Raw genomic sequence first — 21,785 nt, forward strand, 5'->3', positions numbered from 1 at the left:
CTTTTGTTCTTCCCCCTATGTTCTGCCATTTAAATTTTTATTTGTTGTGATTTCTGTTCTAATTCTAAGGAAATGTAAACTTTTTTTTAAAGATTTTATTTTAAATAATCTCTACACCCAAAGTGGGGCTGGAACTCATAACCCCTTCCACCGACCCAGCCAGCCAGGCATCCCGGAAATGTAAACTTTTGTACCTAATTTTCTATTAATCCTTGAATATGCTTTTCTTAAAATGTGTTCCCCAAATTATGCAAGCTTTGGGTCCCACAAAACATGGATCCACCTCTATTATTATTATTATTATTATTATTAGTGGGGGGGGCCGAAGGAGAGGGAGAGAGAGAGAATTTTTTTTTTTTTTTTTTTTGAGAGAGAATCTTAAGCAGGCTCCACACCCAGAGCAGAGCCTGACGCCAGGCTCGATCCCACGACCCTGAGATCATGACCTAAATGAAATTAAGAATTGGACGCTTAACCAACAGAGCCACCCAGGCGCCCCCACCTGTTTTTAGTTTTATAAGAAGGTTTGCCAGTTTCTTTGCTTACCTCTCCTCCGTGTTTCTCACATCTTTTTTCTGGGTCCATTTTCCTTCTTGCTCAAGTATATCTTTTAATAATTCTTCCCATGAATGTCTGTTGATGACTCTACTTATTTCCTCTCCTGTCAGAGACCACTATTATCCTAAATTTAAGATTTATCATTTCTTTGTTTTCTTTGTAGTTTTACAAGAAAAGTTAATTGTTACCCATGTTTTAAAACTTTTTTACCAGTGGACTAATGGTGTATATATTTTTCAAATTTGTTTTTTCCACTCCAAATTATGTTCCTAATTCTACTATGTTGTTGAGTAAAGCTATAATTTATTCCTAATCATTACTGTGTTGTATTCCATCATCCACGTTTTACCCATTTTACTGTTATTGGACATTGGCTTATTTCTAGTTTTTTACTAGTAGGGGTAATGCTACCTTAAACATTTGCATAAATGCCTCTTGGCGATCGATACTTTCTCTGGAGTTTATACTTAGGAGTGGAATTGCTAGGTCACTGAGTATAGATATCTTCATAAAGCAAAATCTGTTTCCAAAATGACTGTACTAATTTCCATTCCCATTAGTACTATATGACAAATTGCCTTGCTGCACATCGCTGCTGGATGCCTGATGGTTTTAGACTTGAATATTTGCCAATTTTATGGATATGTAATGGTTTTTCATAGTAGAATTAACTTGTATTTTTCTGATTGGTAATGAGACTGAGGAACATTTTATATGTTTATTGGCCATTTATATTTTTTACAAAATGCTTGTGTAATTCCTTTGGTCCTTTTTTAAAAATTGGTCTGTGTTTTGCTTATTGATTTATAAGAATTCTGTACATAGTCAGGATACTAATCCCTTGACAGTTATATATTTAGCAAGTATATGTTGTATATTTGTATATAAAAATACATTTAGCATATCTCCTTCCAGTCTGTGGCTGATCACTTAGCTCTCATTATGGTGGCTTTTGATAAAATGGATACTGTTATTTTTAATGTAGCCAAATTTGTCAATTTTTCCTCTGTGGTTTTCAGTTTTTATTTCTTGTATAAGAAAATGTTTATATCCCTGAGATCATAAAAGTATTCTCCCATATTTATAGTTTTGTATTTTATATATAGTTCATTAATTCATCTAGAGTTGACTTTTGTATATGATATGATGAAGGGATATAAGTTCTAATTATTTTATGTATCTTATCAGTGTTTGTTTTTATGTGTATATGTTCTTTTCTCCCATCTCACTTGTTATATAAGATATATTGTTAGATACAGGAAAATGGTACTCTGAGAAAAATATACAGCCTCAATACTTAAAGGTTGACAATTAAATAGCTGTGTTTCCAAGTTTGAAAGTTAAAGAAGAATAACAGAAAAAAAAACACACAAAGGAAGTAGAATAAAAAGCACTATAAAGAGCAGAAACCAATTAAATAACCATCACATAAATAATAGACCAATTAAACAGAAATCATATTAAATAATAGGCTCAAGGAAGCCAAAATATAGTTCTTTGAAAAAATTAACAAAGTAGATAAACTCTAGTGTGACTACTCAAGAGAAAAAGCACAGATAAATTTCATTAAATTGATAAAGGTATCATAAGTTTAGATGTAACAGAGGTAAAAAAGATAAGGAGATGCTTTTCATTAACTTTATGCTGATTAAATTGAAAATGTAAAAGAAAACATACAAGTTTCCAGAAAAAATGTGTATTGATTTTACGTCTATATTGCTACACTCTTACCAATGCTAATAATTTCTGTGTGGATAATTTTAGGTTTTCTACATAAAACAACTGTACAACATGTGAATTGTAACAGTATTTTTCTTCTCCCCTTATCTCTCATAATGTCTCCACAAATTTCTTTCTGGAATGCCTCTTAGAAGTATGTATTAGAACTTCTCATTCTGGGGGCGCCTGGGCGGCTCAGATGGTTAAGCGTCTGCCTTCGGCTCAGGTCATGATCCCAGGGTCCTGAGATTGAGCCCCGCATTGGGCTCCTGGCTCAGGGGGAAGTCTGCTGCTGCCTCTCCATCTCCCTCTGCCTCTCCCCCTACTCACGCTCCCTCTCTCTCTGTATCTCTGTGTCTCAAGTGAATAAATAAAATCTTAAACAAAACAAAAACAAAAACTTCTCATTCTGTCTTCAATGTCTCATTAAGTTCTCTTTATGTTTCCATCATGTTATCTCTGTGTTGCATTACAGGTGGTTTATTCAGATCTATTTTTCAGTTGACTGTTTTACATGATGATTTATTCATTGAGTTTTTAATTTGAATGAATTAATCTTTTATTTCCAAGAGTAAAATTTGGTCCTGGTTCAAATCTGCTTATTCTCTGTTCATATTGTCCTCTTGTTCCATCATTTCAATTCCTTCTTTTACGTCTTTAACATGTTAAACATAGTAATATTTCTAGTCCCTTTCACAGTGTTCAATTATTGATAGGTCTGGGATTTTGTTGATTATCAAGTCTTTTGATTCATCCTCATTTCCTCACATGGTTTGTAATTTTTTATTGTGAGCTCATCTTTTATTGTGAGCTCATCTTAAGAAGTGATGGTCCTTTCTGTGGGAGTCCTAGGTACCCTAGATTATGGATTTGTCCCAATATGTGGATTAATTTTTGGTTCTGCATGGGACCCAGAGTCTTCATGGGCCTTGAGCAAATTTGTTTTTTCTCGCCCAACTTTTTGTGAGTGTGTCAGCTAAGAATTCCTGTGCTATAAGACTACTATATAATTCAATCCTACAGTCAGGCTTGGTTTAATTTCTCAGATGAGATGTTTCTTTTTCTTTCAGATTCAGAGCCTTGAATATTACAAAATGCCTTGCTCTTTTTCCTTGTTGGAGTTCTTATTAGTGTCATTTTTATGGACTAAGCAACTTTGCAAGAGCTTTTCCTTAACCCACCCTCTTAATTCCAGATGTTCATCTTGAGTGAACCCAAGGCCATGTCTTTTGTCTCCATGTGAGGTTTATACCACAATCCCCACTCTAGGTGCTAGTTGCATCAGCCCAACCTTATAACTCCAGCTACCAGAGAATTTCCCTTTCTTCCCTCTTGGCTCAATTATCTACTTTTAAAAACACAATTTATTTGTGTGGCAGTAATTTATTTTATTTATTATATCTTAGCCAAGAGAGTGTCCACATCAGCCCTTCATGTTGCAAGAACCAGAAGTGGTAGAAGAAGTCTTGATTTATGCCCAAATTTACGTCATGTTTAAAAAAAGATTTCAGGGGCACCTGAGTGGCTCAGTCTGTTAAGTGTCTGCCTTTGGCTTGGGTCATGGTCCCAGGGTCCTGGGATCAAGCCCTGTGTCAGGCTCTCTGCTCAGCAGAGAGCCTGCTTCTCCCTCTGCCTGCCGCTCTGCCTATCTGTGCTCTCTATCTCTCTGTCAAATAAATAAATAAAATCTTTAAAAAAATAAAAATAGAATATAAAAGATTTTATTTATTGTAGAGGTGGGGGGAGGGGTAGAGAGAAAGAGAGAAAGAGTCCTAAGCAAACTCTGCACTAAGTGTGGAGCCTGATGCAAGCCTCAGTCTCACAATCCTGAGATCATAGCCCAAGCAGAAACCAAGAGTCAGGTGTTTAACTGACTGTGCCACCAGGTACCCCTACATCCACATTTAAATAAATATTCTCCATTGAATGGAATTATAGGTGATTTTGATTTTCCAGTAAAGCCTTACTTTTATTGCCTGGACTTCATACAATGACTATGTAATACATTTATTATTTGAAAATATTTTAAAGTGATTTCAGTATTGACATGAAAATTGGGTTGGGGTATCATATTACTGTACAGTTCAAAAATTATTTTACTCTCAACTATCTATGTTAAGCAGGTGGAGAAGTCACACCAAGTTCTAAAATTATTGTATATTTGACATTAGAATGCATCACCAATTCAGATTAAATGAGGAAAACAAATTTAAATTAGTCTAAAGCTTGAATATTTTTAATTCTTTTTTTTTTAAGATTTTACTTATTTATTTGACAGGGAGAGACACAGCAAGAGAGGGAACACAAGCAGGGGGAGTGGGAGAGGGAGATGTAGGCTTCCCGTGGAGCAGGGAGCCCGATGCGGGGCTCGATCCCAGGACCCTGGGATCATGACCTGAGCCAAAGGCAGATGCTTAACGACTGAGCAACCCAGGTGCCCCTTAATTTATTTTTTTCAAGATTTTATTTATTTAGAGAGAAGAGAGAGCATGAGTGGGGGGAGGGGAAGGGGGAGAGAGAGAGAATCTGAAGCAGACTCTGCACTGAGCACAGAGCCCAATGTGGGGCTCAATCTCACGACCCTGAGATCATGACCTGAGCCGAAATCAAGAGTCGGATGCTTAACCAACTGAGCCATCCAGGCTCAGTTTATTTATTTATTTATTTATTTAAATAAAATTTAAAGACTTTATTTTTAAGTAATCTCTACACATTCAATGTGAGGCTCAAACTCACAACCCCAAGATCAAGAGTCACATGCTCCACTGACTAAACCAGCCAGGTGCTCCTAAAGTTTGAATATTTTTAATGCTGTCTTATTCCTTCAAGTAAATGAAATAAATGGAACAACAAATGGTATCGGGGAAGGCCCTGTGTTCTATAATAAACAAATGTTAGTTGCTTTATGCTTCTGAATAGGAAGCTATTTTCCACTCCCATTTCAGCTCTTCAATCCTTGTATGTATGTACTGGTTACTATTAAGTTCAGGTATCCTTGAGATTGTTGGACTGATAACTTTTGAAATGTCTGTGGTTTCAGTTTCCTAATGATATTTGTGTATGTTTGTTTCTGGGCATATCTGGAATGTGGGGTGTGTCTTGGGGTGTGAGAGGGTGTACGTATGTTTGAGGGAGACTGGTGGGGGATGTGGGGGTGTCTGTGCCTGATGATTTTTGATTCTCTTTTTCGATGAATACATTTACTTTTAGTTTTATACCTATTCAAATGATTATTAATTCTAAATTATTTAGGCTCCAATAATGTTTTTGTCTAAATGATTTGCCAGTATGGATGTATTGAAATATTTTTAATTTGAGGGTTTTAAAAAATCTAAATTATTCCCCACAAATGTCACATAAAAAGATCACCTAGTATATTATCTGAATATTTCCCTCATGGCCCCTGCTTCCTTCAGAAAATCTTTACAATAAATTTTATTCAAAAACAAATTCTGGAGGTGCCTGGCTGTCTCAGTTGATAGAGCATGCGACTCTTTTTTTTTTTTTTTCTTTTTAAGCACTAGGATTTATTGAACTGTGCCTTAGTACAGGCACTGGGGCTTGCCCATGGTACTCTTGATGTATAAAGCCCAGACGTTCTGCCAATTCTTCTTGAGCAAGGACACCAGGAAACTGACCGCTAAGTGGATGTTGTACACAAGCTCGTCATCTGTCATCTTCACATGGCCAACAGCCACTGCCAGCCACAGCAACTTCTTCATCTGGAATTTGATGGTGGACTTCACTTCATCCACTTTGGCCACCATGTTCTCATTGTGGGTCAGCAAGGAAGGGAAATTGCCAGCCTTATTCGGGCCTGGGCCCAGGATTCTTGGGATCGGCTTGATCAGAGATTCTCAAGCCAAAAGGGCATCATACTTCTTGGCCAGCTTCTTGACTAATTTCTTATTCTTGTTGAGTTTCTTCAGCACCTCAATGTCCATGTGGGGAATATCCACTGCCTTGGCCTTATCACAGTGCTGTTGATCCCCCAAAACACATATGGAGAACTTGGGGCGGGGAGTGGACTTAAGCCTGACGGTGCCTGAGAAGCGTTTGTCCTTCTGAGGGTCATAGTTCTTCAGGCTAATTTGCAGCTCCACCGTCTCCAAAAACTTGCGGCGCTTGTGCTGGTTCCCGGGCAGGACTTCCCGCACCGCCTGGTACAGGTGTCGCAGGAGACTTTGCTGCTCATGGTTCTTTGCGCCGCAGTAACCGGAAAAGAGGAGCATGCAACTCTTAATCTCAGGGTTGTGGGTTCGAGCCCTGCATTGGGTGTACAGATTATTTTAAAAATAAAATCTTTAGGGACCACTGGGTGGCTCAGTTGGTTAAGCGTCTGCCTTTGGCTCAGGTCATGATGCCAGGGTCCTGGGATTCAGTCTCAGCAGGGAGCCTGCTTCTCCCTCTGCCTGCTGCTCCCCCTGCTTGTGCTCTCTCCCTGACAAATAAATAAACAAAATCTTAAAAAAAATAAAATCTTAAAATAAAAATTAAATTCTGTATAGAACAAAAGATTGCCAGTGTAACAATGTGTAAGACTATTTCTCCAAATGGACTTTCAATGGAATGTAAACATCTCTTTTGCAAATGTTATAACTTTAAGACCTTAGAATTTTTTTTTTTTAGTTTTTCTCATAAAAGGAAAGAAGAAAGAAGGAAAGAAATGGAAAAAAGAATGGAACCTAATAAAGTCTAACCAACTATAAATAATGTTTCTTTGTAAATCTAGCATTTCCCATTCCAAATTATTGGTAGTCCTGAGCTGGGAGAAGGAAGAAAGTGGCTCCTATGTGGTGGTTTAGGTATTCATGGAAGGCCTAACTACACTGGACTAGAACAGCCTGGCAGTGTCCTGCCCGGGAATGTGACCCATTTGCTGACTTGGGCAGAAGCGACAGAACCAAATTCAGCCTGGAAAATTAGGAGAGGTGCAGCAGTTTGGGTTTCACCCAGGCTCCAGAGAACATGGCCGGTGGCCACAGGCCTTTCCTAAAATGTGGACTAGCTAGAAACTTTAGAATTTAGATTTTTATAGTTTCTCTAGTATTTCCGGGAGGTGGTGGGTGTCAGGTGTCAGGGGCTGTTCAATGAGAACGAAAGTCCTATTTGACAATCCGGACAGGCAGGCAGCATCAAATACAGTTGTCAGTGGGTCCCAAGGCCACAGCAGTCAGGCAAGAGTTGAGAGACCAGACTCCAGTGCTAAGGGAGGGTGGAAGGATAGAACTGCTTTAGTGATGGGAGCAAAGTGGAGCCCCCAACTCAGAAGGATAGGACAATAGGCAGGATTCAATGGCTGAGACCCAATCCCAGGAAAACAAGACAAGCATGTGGTGGGAAACATGCCAACTGATCTCAGCTACAAGGCCCAGGAGAGACGTGGAGGACAGCCGCAAAGGAGAATTGCTGTTCCATCTAAAGCCTCTGGCCATAGCTCTTGAAATCTATCACCTCCACCCCGCCCCACCCCAATTAGCTGATGATTGGTCCTTGAGCCCGCGGGAGCTACACCTGCTGGGGGAGATGAATGGAATTTTTTCAGCTTTGGTTTTATTCATTTTTGAACGTACACTTTTGAATCAAAAATCAAAACTATATGGAAAGGTATACACAAGGAAGTCTTGCTTCCACTGTCCTCTGGGTTCTGCCCTCCTCCGCCCCCTACAGATAACCACCCCCCATAGAGAAACAGTTACCCTTTCAGTGTTTCTTTTCAAAGATATAAACAACATATTCTTACTCCCCCCTGCCTGTTATACAAAAGAGAGCACATAACTATATACATCTTGGGTTTTTTTGTTTTGTTTTTTTTTAACTCGACAATATTTCCACCAAAAGGTGGAAATCTTTGTTTTCTTTTATGGCTGCATGGTACTCTGCTGTATGGAAGTACCGAGTTATTTCGAACAAAGGCCCTATTCCTGCTGAACGCTTGGGTTGGTTCTAATCGTTCGCTTCTTACAAACAACGTCACAAGGCATGATCCCGGGTGGATGGCATCTGTACTTTCACCAAGCAGAGATGCTTAGAAGTATGGTGGCTGGTCAAAGGGTAAGTTCATGGATGATTTTGTTCATTATTATCAAATATTTCCAAAAGAACTTCCATTTTTCACTAACCCTAGCAATATATGAAAATGCCTGTTCCTGCCCAGTCTCACCAGCAGAGCACATTGTCAGACTTGTAGATTGTTACCAAGCTGGTGGGAAGGTTGTAATTTTGATGACCAATGAAGCGTGAATTGTACTTTTATAGAAGCCCCCACTAAGGAATGCTTCGTTATTTGGAATGATCCTTTGTCCTTCCTCCTTTTTTTCCTTTAAACACCATAGGCCCAAATAGTTTGTGTTTAGTTGTATAGGCTTGGTTATGTATTCCAAAACCTGAAGCATTCTGGATATAATGAATTAAACTGGCTGGTGGGGGTAAGATGAAGAATTTAGAATCCTGACTGACATCCTGGCTCCTGGGCACCCTCCAGCTTCTGTGTACTGACCTGTGCTGGGTACCCCACCCCCACAACAAGGGGCTGACCTCCTGGCCTTGACTGAACATCTCCCTGCCCACTCCCTGCCCGCCTGCCACCCGCTAGCTGCCGCCTCACAAATATCGCCTACGACATGACATGTAGCATGCCACGGAAAGAATTTTTAAAGCCTTGCATGAAGCACAAGCACGAGCGCCCAGCCAGAGTGCCTCAAGTCTGTGGAGGAGTGGCTCAGGCTATTTTCAGTAAATCTGGTTTTCCGTAAGTGTTGATATAGAAGGATACATCTTTTCCATGTGTACTCAGATCATTAAAAATGGCTTTGAGTTAACCACTGGAGAAGCATGAAGTGTTCTTATGAACGTCGAGGACATTCTTGGTGCTCACAGCTAGAACGGATGACAACACAGTCCTGGGTGTGCTGGAGCTCTTGCCTGGCTGGAGAGATTGTTCCCATTCCCTCCGAGGCGCCTGCTGCTCAACTTTAAGCTACTTTCACTGTGGAAGTTTCATATGGAGGCTGCCAGAAACCAAATGAACACATTTCTGAGAAAATGGAATATATATATACGTATATTCCAAAATTTGTAAATTTAAAACTGTTCAAAACAAAGACATTAAATCGGATCCCGACAGAATAATGCAATGCCAAGATTGCAGGCCATCTAAGAGTTAGCATCTTGCTCTTGAATGAAAAAAAAAAAAAATGAGAAGCTAAACCAAAGTATCTGGAAAACACATCTCAACTCAGACGTGATTAGCCTAGTTTTAGATCAGTTGTGCTAATTTTGGGGGGGAGTACAAAGAAATAGTGAATAACTGCATCTAATAATTTTAATAATCTCAAGCTCTTTGAAAGTGTAGTGAGAAAGATTTGGCAACAGTGTATTTCAGTTGTGACATCTTAAAAAGAATTGTAAGTCTGTAGGGTGGTCACAAAGTCTTTTCTCACACTAGTTTAGTTATATGGATGTTCCTCTCCACAAAAATCTTATTTCCCCCATGTCGTTCTAGAATCTTCCCCCACACTGATAGCTGAAAATCACTGAAGCATCCATGATCGCTGGCGCTAAGGCTTTGAGTCTCATTACACGGAGTGGAGAACTTTTATCGCGTCTAAAGGCAAAATTCCCCATTTGTTAAGTAGGGATCCTGAGGAGGTCATGCCGAGGGCTGTTCTCTACCTCCAAGAGCAGAATGTTAATGCAGTGCCTGTTGCAGGAGGGAGGCTGTCTCACTCATTCCTCATTTCTGTACCAACCACCACGAGGTGCATTCGGATGAACAGAGTGGCTGGTGCTTGCTTTGCAATAATATGGTTGGTTCTATCAGGTGATCTTCTGAAATCGTGGCCCATGTCCTGACATGAGAAGGATTCTGCTTGATTTCCTTGGAATAATGGATTGATTACCAAGGACACATTTTCATGCAGAGGGACTTTGTGGTTGTTCAGGAAGCATCAGAGGAGCTCTAATGGATCCATCTTCAGGGGACGGGGACGTTACCCTGTCATCACTCTGGCTGCAGAGGTGATTCATTCATTTGACTAATGCTAACGGAGGACCAGGACCTATGTTGGGCCCTGGATATACGGAACCGTGGGGTGCCCTCCTGGAGCACTCAGTCTAGAGGTGGAGACATGAACCTTCACACACATTTACAACATACTAAGGGCTGAAGGGGTGATGTCCACGAATTGGTTTCATAGCTCAAGAGGTGATTATTCCCCTGTGTATGTTAAAACCGGGGCCAGGAAGGCTTTACAAAGGGAGTGACGTTGAACTGAATTTTAAAAGACAGTAGCTTTTGACGAAGCAGTGGGAAAGAGCACAGAAAGTAGCAAATGCAAAGGCAGAGAGGAATGAGAAAGAGCCCGGTGGGGCCAGGGATGAGACATGGAGGGGGCCAGACTCCGGAGGAAGTGGCTGGATGTTCAAGGAATGGCTGCACAAAGGCACAGTGAGGGGAACCAGCAAACGTGGGTCAGGGCAGAGAGGACGCCATTGTGACCAGGCAGGGCTGTCTCCAGGGTCACCATGATGAGCTGGCTGGCCACAGGGAGTGGGTGCTGCTGAGGAACAGGAGCACCCTCAGGGGTCGGGGGCTGGTGGCTGGGAGGACGGGGCCCTGGTGAAGGAGAAAGAGCATGGAGAAGCTTCGGACTAGAATGGTCTTAGGGAAGTCAGAGGAAGAGAAAGCTAATTTTGAGATTTGAAGAGCCATCAGAGTAGCCACCCACTGGTTCCCTTGCCTCCTTTTGTAGAGAAGGAAGTTGGAGTCTCTGCCCGAATGTGCTACTTTGGGGTCAAAGACTCCATCTTGTGTCCGTGAACCTCCCATCCCACCCACACCCCTGAGGCTTTTTTGTTCCTGCTTGGTAATTAGAAGAGCTTAGGCAATCTAAATAGACCTCTCACCCTGGCACCAATAAATGGGTGTAGAATGACAATCACAGGACACCCCGCTTCAGATTTCATTATGTATTTCCAAAAGACTGAAGCAGAGGAAAGCCAAGAAAAAACTCATGGGATTTCCTAGAAGAAAAAAGGTCATTAGAAATCATAGGTGACCTTTTCCAGTGGCCAGGTGACGTTAAAAAAAAACAGAATGTGGCAGGAATTATGAAATAAAATGGAGGTAGGCAGATCAACTGTCCAGCGAGTTCATCCATGGAAGGTCAGCAAGGAAGGTCATTCTAAAGTTTTAACCTTGAACCTAAAATTATTCTGACTTCCGTGAATTATCTCACGTGAGTAAGGTGGTCTAGCCTAGTTAAGGATCAGTGTGTTAAAGGATAAATTACAATTTGCAACATTGTTTTTTTCCAGACCGAGTGAGGTTTCTAGTAACAGTGTGTCTGGCTGTCTCTAGAAGTCTCCCCATTGTTCTCCTCCCTCTTCTTCCACCCCAGTTTCTTTCTTCTTTGTCCCCTTCTTCACTGCAACCACCCTGGATGAGGCACATTCTCAACCCGGTGCACCCCCCATTCCCTGTCATTGCAACCAAAGAGTCCCACAGAGCCCCACAGGCAGGGTGGGGGTTCTGGAGGCCAGCAGCCCCCTTCACGTCTCCCCTCCCTCCAGCCTTAGTACCAGCATTCTTCGGTAGTGGAGAGCTTCTCTGTGCTTCATTATCACCTCCAAAGTAAAAATGCTTCTCACCACTTTATCTAGCCACAGAATCATGGAATGACTGGGCTGGAAAAGCACCCCCAGCCTGCATACCCCTCCCTCTCCCTCACCTAGTCCCCGCCTAGTTTCATCTACCAAGGATCAAATGTAACAGGGCTAGTGATGACAAATCCTGGGATTCCAGCCTGTAGGAAATGGGTCGAGGACCCAGAAGCCTGAACTGTCAGGATGGAGAGAAAACCTTTTCAATGTGTAGGTGTGTTTTCCTTTCCATAGGTTCAGCTTGTGACTAGGTGGGGCTGTGTGTGAGGGGGTGTTGTGTTTATTGAGTTTACCCCCAACCTCGCAGGCTGCCCATTCACTGCCCTTGGTCCTGCATCAGCTCATCCTCTCTCTTGTCCTGTTCACCTCTCTCTCCCCTCCCCTTCTTCTGCATCAAAGCAGGCCTTCAGGAATGGATCCACAACATATTCATAATATGGTGTGAATGACCGATACAAGCTTCAGGTATTACCCGGTAGAAGCGTATTTGTATTTTGATAGGGCTCAGAACCTTTAAAGAAAGGAATAAATCCGTAAATATTTAATGGAGAAATGTTAAGTAGCAGAAGAAATGTTTGGGATTGAGTGGAGTATACCTGGTTTTTCCTAAAATCACATGACAGATACCTATTTTATTTAGAAATTAAACACACACACACACACACACACACACACACACACACACACGCTACTTACCTCTTTAATTCCAGGCAATATGTCAAATACTTTACATATATATACACTCTCATTTAACTCTTACCCAACCCCCCACTCCCAAAAATAAAAACATGTAAGATAGATATTTAGTGTTTCATGTATATTCTGCTAACCAAAAAGTTAATTGCCAAAACTTGCACAGCCCATAAATGTGGAACTGGGATGTGAGTCCAGCTTCTTTCTCCAGATTAGGAAGCTGCCAGAGGTAACACTCTTTTCATGTGCTGGGAAGCAGTTTTCCTGCTTGCCTCCTGGGTTGCTTAGTTAAGGAACACATAGAGCTTTAAAAATCTTTTAAGTCATCTTAAAAAGTCCTCTTAATTGTCTTTGTTTTTCTCTGAACTTCCCAGTTTGTGTATGTCATCCTGGTAATGATGTGCCCCAAATGAAGCAAAGTGGCCTGCTCTATTTTCACTTTTCAGCCTATGCAGGATATACAAAATAAACAGCATATGGTGCAAAGTTAATGAGATTAAAAAAAAAATAAGTTCACTTAAAATAATCCATGGGCTTTTCTACATGTGTTTTTGGTCTGGCTTCAAAAACCACAGGCGTTTTACTATGCTTTAAAAAAGGGTGAATATTTGCATTGTTTCTGTTGAGGTCAGTGGGAAACCAATCTCACAGAATCGGTGCTAATATTCATGTTGTTTATAAACAAGTGCCACGCTAACCTAGTACAGACTGAGACTTACTGTGACGGGTTCAAGCGTTAAACATATTCAAGGCAACTCTCTCCAGTTACGAACCTCATGCTCATGTGATACCCCTGTAGCCTGCAAGGATGATGAAGTCTTACCTAGAGAGGAAGTTGGGAAATCAGTTTCTCAGAGTGGTAACCCTCTGAATATAGCCTACAATATATATTACCATAATAGGTCGACCTGACCTTTTAAGAAAAATTTCCTACACCTTCTAAGCAAATTAGAAAGAAAGAAGACGAAGACGAAGAAGTAGTAGTAGTCGTAGTAAAGAGTCCTTTCTTTATTTTAAAATGACTAGCTAGCCACATAAAGGTATTGTTCCTTAAGCTACATCAGTTCTCTGCATTGAAAGAGACAATTAATTTGAAAATGCACGTGAATAATTTTACTTGGATGTTTGTGTTCAGCTACAAAGTTCTTTTGACAATTAAGTGCTACGAGCCCACGGTGGGTCCAGGATTGTTCTGAGTATGGTGGAAGATAGAAGAGAAACTTGAAGGTGGGGACTTTTTGTCCTTAAGGAGTTGATAACCCAGCTAGAGGGACATAAGGGGCTTAGTAAAATAATAAAATCAGACCCTTCCCTTGTTCCAGGCACTGTCCTCAGAGCTTTGCAAGGATTATTTAACCCTCCAAAGCCCAGTGAATTAGGTACTGTTATTTTTCTGTGTTTTCTACAGGATGAAATCGAGGTTTGTGTGGTTTACTGGACTCTCGAAGTGTTGTGAGAATTATATGAGAAATTATATGCACTTTTTTTAAAAAAAAAAAACCAAACAAAGCAAAAAAACATCAGTACTTTGAACAAGATAGAGGTTTTTCTCTCTCATCAACCAAGTCTGAAGGCAGATAGGAACTGAGCCAGCCACACAGCTCCCTTTAAGCACCCCACACATCTATCTCCAGGGGATCTGGGAAAGGTAGACTTTTTTTTTTTTTTTTTTTAAAGAAAAAACAGGTGGTCATGTGCCCAGTTAAAAATGTTTCGGCTACGAAGGGTAAAGAGAACAAATGTTGGGTTAGGAACTTGCTTCTCTGCCATATCTATGTGCCCCTATGTGAGGCCCAGGATAGACACAATACATGTTTAATAATCATAGCTATAAAACTCAGAGCAGCTTAGAAGTGGCTTGGTTTGTTGATTTAAATACAGCTATTTCTGCCTGAGGTTTTCCCTTTTCTAGATTGATGCCCTATTCTTAGATAGGGAAGTGAGTGAATAAGAAGGGAAGGTGTGCTAGGTGCTCCAAACACTGCCCTAACCCCAGGGCTTGCCTCTCCTTTTCCTCCCCCAGATATGCGAGGTGGTTTGCCCCAAGGTTTGCAGCTGTGGAAAGGTGGCAGAAAGCCATATAAATGCCAAACTAGAATACTGCCTGGGCCCAGGCATTTCCCAACCTGGGATTCTGCTTTCTTCCTGTGCCTTCTTTCAGGGACTATCAACGATGGCTCTGGCCTCTGGCAAACAGAGAGGATCAGGGGAGCCACACTGCATAATTCCAGGGGACAAGTAGTCACAGCTGGGAGATGTCCTTTAGATTGAGGGCAACAAGCATGGCACCCCCCGGGGGGCTGGTGTCTTGACTCACTTTGTGCATTTGTTTCGAAGCGTTTACCCTGGATCACCTCAATCTCACAAATTTCCTAGATATGGGAGAAGGCCCCCAGGTCACAAAATGTTTGCACTCTATGGATCTGAGTTGTTTTCAGCTTGAGATTCTAGGATGAGCAAAGTTGGCTTATCTGAGCCGTGGAGGGGTGGGGGGGGCAGGGAGCGGTATAGAGGCAACCAGGGTAGTATAGAGGGGAAGGAGGACGGGACTGGACGGCGGGGACACAAGCCGGAGTTTCCTCACCATCTGCCCCAGGGAGGGTCACTGCACGCATGCATTTACGCTTCGTGTAAATTGGAAAAAGACATCCCATCCTCTAGTGGACTCAGTCCTGTGCCAGGACTCAATGAGCGGCAAGTAAGGCTCTGGCTGGATTGCAGCTCCCACTCATCTCCTTGGCTGAGAGCCCTGGGGCATTTAACAATCCGCACATTCTTAAGTGGGGGGGGGGGACTCTTTGGGGTCATTTCACTCACTGCCATCCCCATGGTCCCCCCTGGCCTCATCCAACTTCTCCATCTCTCATCTCTCACTTGGACTAGGCTCCATCCTGACAGCTAACTCAGAGAGCCATTTACAGAGTCTCCAATTTAGCCTTCTGTGTTGTCAAGTAAGGTTATACATTTATTCCTACAGATACAGTGGCTAGATGAGAAGGGTTTCATCGTATTGTTTTAAAACTTGTGATCTCGGGCGCCCGGGTGGCTCAGTCGTTAAGCGTCTGCCTTCGGCTCAGGTCGTGATCCCGGGGTCCTGGGATTGAGCCCCGCATCGGGGTCCCTACTCGGCGGGGAGTCTGCTTCTCCCTCTCCCACTCCCCCTGCTTGTGTTCCCTCTCTTGCTGTGTCTCTCTCTGTCAAATAAATAAAATCTTCAAAAAAAACCCCCCAAAACCCAAAAAAACTTGTGATCCATTAACAGATCACACAGCTGTAGGGCACTATGAATTAATTAGAAATAAGTCCTAGAATTCTTCTAAGCATAAAAAAGCACACCTTGATTGCATTGTGTTTTTGAGGCTGAATACATTAAATTAAAAAGAACATTAAAATAATCAAATTTTTAGGATCCTTAGTGTTTCTTCGTATCATAATTCACTGAGAGCCTCAAGAAACAGAGGTGGTCAGGCCTCCCTGGCCTGAGAGATGAGCCTGGACCCGAGACAGTCCCCCATTCTACCTCCCGTCTGCTCTGGCTCCACCTCTACCCAGTCTTCCCAGTAACCATGGGTCTGTTACAACCCAGTTGCAGTCATGTCAGCCCCCTGCTCACATGCAGCAGTTACTTAGCACTGCTCTTGAATACCAGCCCTGACCGGATTGGGCTGCCGGAACCAGCATGGAGGCCTCCACCTCTGCAGCTGCCCCTGGCATGCCTGCCCCATTCGGCTCTCTGCCCCACTGGCCTCCTGTTGTCTGCGATGCCCTTTCTCTTCTTTCTCTCACTTGGCGGTTTTCAGCCCAAGCCAAACTTGCCCTGCCTGGGTCAGGCTTCATCTACTGCCCTTCTAGAACCCTATCTCTTCGGAGCATGTTATCTCTGCGCAATTATACATTTATTAAAGTGACCATTTGGCTAGCAGCGGGTTCACTCAATGTGGTAAGTCCCCCCTTTTCTTCCCTGCACCCACCCCGCTGTGATGGCCACAAAGCTTAGCACTGGGCCGGTGCACAGTGGTAACTTGGGAGTTACTTGCTGAATGAACGGGGCTGAGCCAAGAGGCCACCTTCCCAGCTGCTCCTTGTGAGTTACGCTTTGGGAGGGAAAACTTCACACACACAGTCCTTGAGATAGCAGGTCACCAGCACCAGAGAGACGTGCGGCTTGAGACAGGAGACATCTGAGGGTCAGAGAAGATGCCAAGGATAGCTGATTGAATTTTAAGGCCTACAGCAACACGCCACGGTGTGAACATTTCCTTTAAGTTAGGGGGAGGAAAAAAAAATTATGCTTAACAACTTGGATGTTCTTAGAGGAACGCGCTGATAAACAAATTTCTCAATGAAATTTGTGAATTTCATTTTGTGAAAGAAAGCACAAAACCAAGTCCTTTGTCCCTTACCAGAACAATCAGGCCACTGTCAATAATTTACCCTTAAAGGTGCCCACTGATTGTCTTAATGGATTAGGGACAAAGCAATTGAATATAAGCAGGGTAAAATAAAAATCACATATGCACTGGGGCGCGTGGGTGGCTCAGTCGGTTGAGTGTCCGACTCTCGGTTTTTGCTCAGGTCATGATCTGGGGATTGCAGGATCGAGCCTGCATGGGCCCCTGAACTCAGCAAGGAGTTTGCTTGCCCCCCCCAAATAAATAAATAAAATCTTTAAAAAATAATCACACGGGCACTACATTAATGCACATGAGTTGTTTGGAATTTATTGTGCTTGAAGAGTAGTCTTATTTTAGAAGTTTATGTGTACTATGAAGCAATTAATCACACATGAGAAAGACCCAGAAGGGCCTCAGATAAGTCACTAAAATCTTTCCAGGAAATTGAGGTGTTTTGCTCTCCAAATGACTTCCCTTTGTATTCTTGATTATTATACATGACTTCAAATAGGTTTACTTCCCAAGCAGTTACTTAATGAGGAACTAGAGTGGAGCTATCTATAAAGTGTCCTTATCCACATAGCAGGGTTATCAGTGATAGAAGCCATACAGATGATTATACTACATGACATATTCGCAGAAGGAGGGCGCCTGGGTGGCTCAGTTGGTTAAGCAACTGCCTTCGGCTCAGGTCATGATCCTGGAGTCCGAAACGCACCGGTAGGTGCCGAGTAAAAGACTTTGATGGGAATAAAACTAAAGAAATGTCATCACACACATATTTATCTAAAAGTTATAGAAAATTTCTAAACTAGGCTGTAATAAAAAATATTTATTACACACCATTCAAAAGGTGGATGGTCAAATAGAAGATAAAAAGTACAATGTTCTAAAATGTAATAGGGTGTTTCTTCATATATTTCACCGATGTTACTATGTTTCTAGGGACCCTTGAGAGAAATTGTAGTAGCCTAATGGTGAATTTGACTTAAGGTTCTGGAAGTGTAGCCCCGACAGTGGTGGGTTCCCAGTGTCATGCCAGAGCTGTGGCAGACTGAGGATTAGGGAGCCGTGCCTGGTCGGTGGCTGCCAACAAGGCATAGCTGCAGGGAATGTTGTTGGGTGGGGAAGTCTGAGCTTGCTTCTTTATTGGCCAAACCCTCTATGACGTTTCAGGGCAGCCCCGAGTATGTTCTAAGGTAATTGTTTATCTCCCCTATTGAGGACAAGATCAAGATAATAATTATCTTTTTATTCTCAAAGCAATGTCACAAAGTAGACTCGAGATATATTTGTTTGATAAGTAAGTGTAATTTATTCCCATCCAGGTTGATTATCCGTGCTATAATATTCTTACTAAGTACAATAGTGCTATTATTCGTCAGAGTCCCCAAATTTATTTAAATTATTTTTGCCTAGATTTTTTTCAAATCCCACCTGTTTGCCTCTTAAACTTATGGACCACTGTTAATTTGCATAGTTGTTTTCAAATCAGATGCTATGTCCCATATCTTGCGTTTACTCAGTTATTCACTGCTAACGTCTAAATCAGAGAAGTGAAAAGGACAATTGTTCAGTGCTTTTTAACGTCCCTGCCCGAGATCAGTAGGGAAATCCCATTAGCTCCATTCATCACATTTCTCATAAATTTAAAAGGAAAGCAAGTATCCAAAGCCTTATTCTTTAATAGTTCTTATTTGTAAACCCTTGACAGGGCTTTATTCTAAATTGCTTCCAAATTACATGAAGAATACTGAGAAATATGATGGTTAGTGAGTCGTGATAGTTTCAGTTATCAAATAAATAACCAGAAGAGTAAAAAGGGACTTAATCTGAAAGCAAACAGAATGATGGGCTACGGTGAGGCAAAAAGAACAGAGCTGTGGCATTCTTCAACTACCATATGGCTCAATCCTCTTTAAGTGGGCAAGTTGAAGAGTCTTTTATTCGGGGCCCTAAAACTTCTTCAAAAGGAGCAGTATTTAAATATTAGTATTTTCATATAGTACCCCCCCCAAAGGCCCCAAACAAATCAATCCTTTTTTGTAGCCAAAGAGGAGTGTTTAAGAAAATAATGGGTAATCTCCTGGCTAAACAAGAGGGCACAGGGCAACCTGTGGGTGGGAGGTTGGCCGCAGGGGCCTGGTGGCCATTCCCCAGCTTGGGGGACTTCAGCTCTGTCACTTTATGGTTAGAGTGACTTATTAAAGTTGTCATCATTGTTTGAAATTAGGCAAGAGATGTAAAAATAAGGACTTCATTAGGAAAAAATGTACCTGTTAATTTCTAGTACCTCATTTCATCAAAAGGAAACAATAATGTAGTGTTGCCATATAGGATAATTGAGGCAAGTGGGTACAAGAGAACTATCATCTATGGTTCAAATTGTGCTTTTGTGAAACGGGGACCTGTTTCATCACTTTCGAACAGACCCCTGACAATTGCTGTTTTTGTCTATTAAGTCATGGATTTTTACATGAAACTCTGAGAGGCTTTTATTTTGTTTTCTTGAGAAGGTGTGTTTAAAAACTGTAAGCCGAATGAATAGGAGCCTGCTACTTGTCTTCGGCAAGGATGCTTTCAAGAAGGTATTTCAGCATTCTCTGTGGTTTAAAAGACAAAACCAAGTCCTGCCGGCTTTGTGTTGTGCTTCTCCTTCAGACTGCAGTGCCTTCTGTCTGCTTTAGGGTGTGGCATCTGCCATTGGGGAGGAGAAACTGGCATGTGTCGCCTTTTATAGCAGGCTGATTTCATTGTGCTGGGGGCCTCTATTTCAGAGCCTCTTGGTTCCAATCTTGTAGTTGACTTGCTCAAACAAATGGGATTAAAAGAGATTTTGACTTTCTATACCTTTAGTTCCATGATTTTTGTATATGAAAAAATATTTTTAAGAAAAGGGCCAGAGCTGAACTTGGTGACTCATTTTCCCTTTCAGGGTTAGTTGTGAAAATAAGCCACAAGCTATAGCTACACCTGCTTAAATTGACTTTGACATATTTCATCAGTTTGGAAAAATGCTTTCTTATGGTTATATGTACATATTTAGTTTGGGTCTAAATATCTAAAAGCATAAATATGTAATTGATTTTAGAATATATGTGTAAACACACAAAACGGACATATATTTATATTTGCATATGAAAAACTTCAAAAATTCAACTTTTGTGGTGTACTGCGTATAATTAGTATGTATTTGAATGCATAAAGGGAGAAAATCCAGGAGAAAATGTCAAAAAGGCACACTAACAAAGATGTAGTATTCTCTTGGCAAAAACTGATGAATGGTTTGGCATGAATTCATCTTACAGTTCTGTAATTCTCTCTTACACACAATGATACAACCCCTGTTTTCCAGTTGTTTGCATAGAATTGCAATTTGTTGTCTGTACACTCTATAATGACCCTTGGGTGTGCACCTGATTCCCCTCCCCCACCAATTAGTCACCAGTTTTTCCCACCTATCTTTTTCTATTTAGTCATTAACATATTTGCACTTGCTCAAGCAAATAAAAATAATCACTGCAGTGAAAATAAACTCATCTTTATAAAAAAAGCTGAAGAATGAAATGATTTTAGAAAACTAGGTCCCACTAAAATCCTATATATTATTTCAGCTAGTGTGACCTCTTGAAAGTTCCGGTTTCAAATGCTTTCTCTCCATGAAAACGAGTTCCATACTAGTACAAGTGAGGCATTGCTTAGGTTAAGAAAACCTGCTTGAAGATATTCAGGTTACTAGGTGACAAATTAACAATAATAAAAACATTCAAAACACCATGAAGTGACAAAACAGAGTATTTTAAAGAACAAAGTCTGAAACATTTCTGCTCTAAGATCAGATTCGACCAACTTACATGACTATTGGTCTTGTTTATTAAATACGGATTTCTTTTTAGTTTTGTTTCACATTGGTTAGAAACGAACTCATATCAAGAGGGTTAATTGTGCACATTAACCTCTGAAATATGATGAAAGGCGTCGTATAGATTTATGAAGACATGAGATAAACTTCAGCTGTCACTATTATGGCACCACTAGTTACATTTCCATGTGCAAGCTGGAGCATAACACAGCAGTCTACTTATTTGCAGACTTTCCCTTTAGAGAGAGGACAAGAGCATTGTAAGAAAAACGCTCCTTTGGGAATGCTTTTGCGTTTTCATTGATAAGCCTACACGCATATATGAGGTGTCTTAAAAAAAAAGTTATATAAACATCATCTTTGGGGCAGGTGCAGTCAGTCTCAGCACTTATTGAGTACTTGCTGTGTACAGGGCACCGCACTGCCTGAAGGCGGCTAACCTTCCCTTAAACTCTTTCCTAATTTCGCAGTTTGAAGAAGTTGTGGGAATTACGCTGATGGCCCCAAATCAAGGCAGAGAGGCCAACTTTCTGAAAAATTACATAACTCCTGGGAGAGGCAGTGCTTTTGCACAGATTGCCCAAATATTTTCTTTCTCCGTCGGCTCCTCCAAACCTTTGAGGCCAACGGACAACTTTGTTCCCCTGCCCTTCTCCCTCTTTTGTCTGCTCGTCAGACTCGTTTTCCACCTTTGTATCGTTCCTTTTAGACGTGAAAACAAACACGCGAACGGCCGGTTGGCAAGGAGACGAGGCACGAGGGGAAAGTGCGGCCTCGCGTCGCCCCACGCCGCCGCGCTCCGGGCGCCTGCGGAGCCGGCCCGAGCCCCCGGCCCGGGGCCGCCGGGTGCCCGCGAGGCTGCGCCCGGCCGGGCGGGCGGTGGCGGCGGGCGCAGG

General features: G+C 41.8%; 1 pseudogene; it reads right to left on the minus strand.

Annotated features, from left to right (window-relative positions):
• Nucleotides 1-5,819: 5,819 nt before the first annotated feature.
• Nucleotides 5,820-6,472, minus strand: LOC112815526 (large ribosomal subunit protein uL1 pseudogene; annotated as a pseudogene).
• Nucleotides 6,473-21,785: the final 15,313 nt, after the last annotated feature.

Source organism: Callorhinus ursinus, unplaced genomic scaffold (genome assembly GCF_003265705.2).
Source record: "Callorhinus ursinus isolate GAN/ISIS: 27379988/994484 unplaced genomic scaffold, GSC_fseal_2.0 scaffold6, whole genome shotgun sequence".
Lineage (NCBI taxonomy): Eukaryota > Metazoa > Chordata > Mammalia > Carnivora > Otariidae > Callorhinus > Callorhinus ursinus.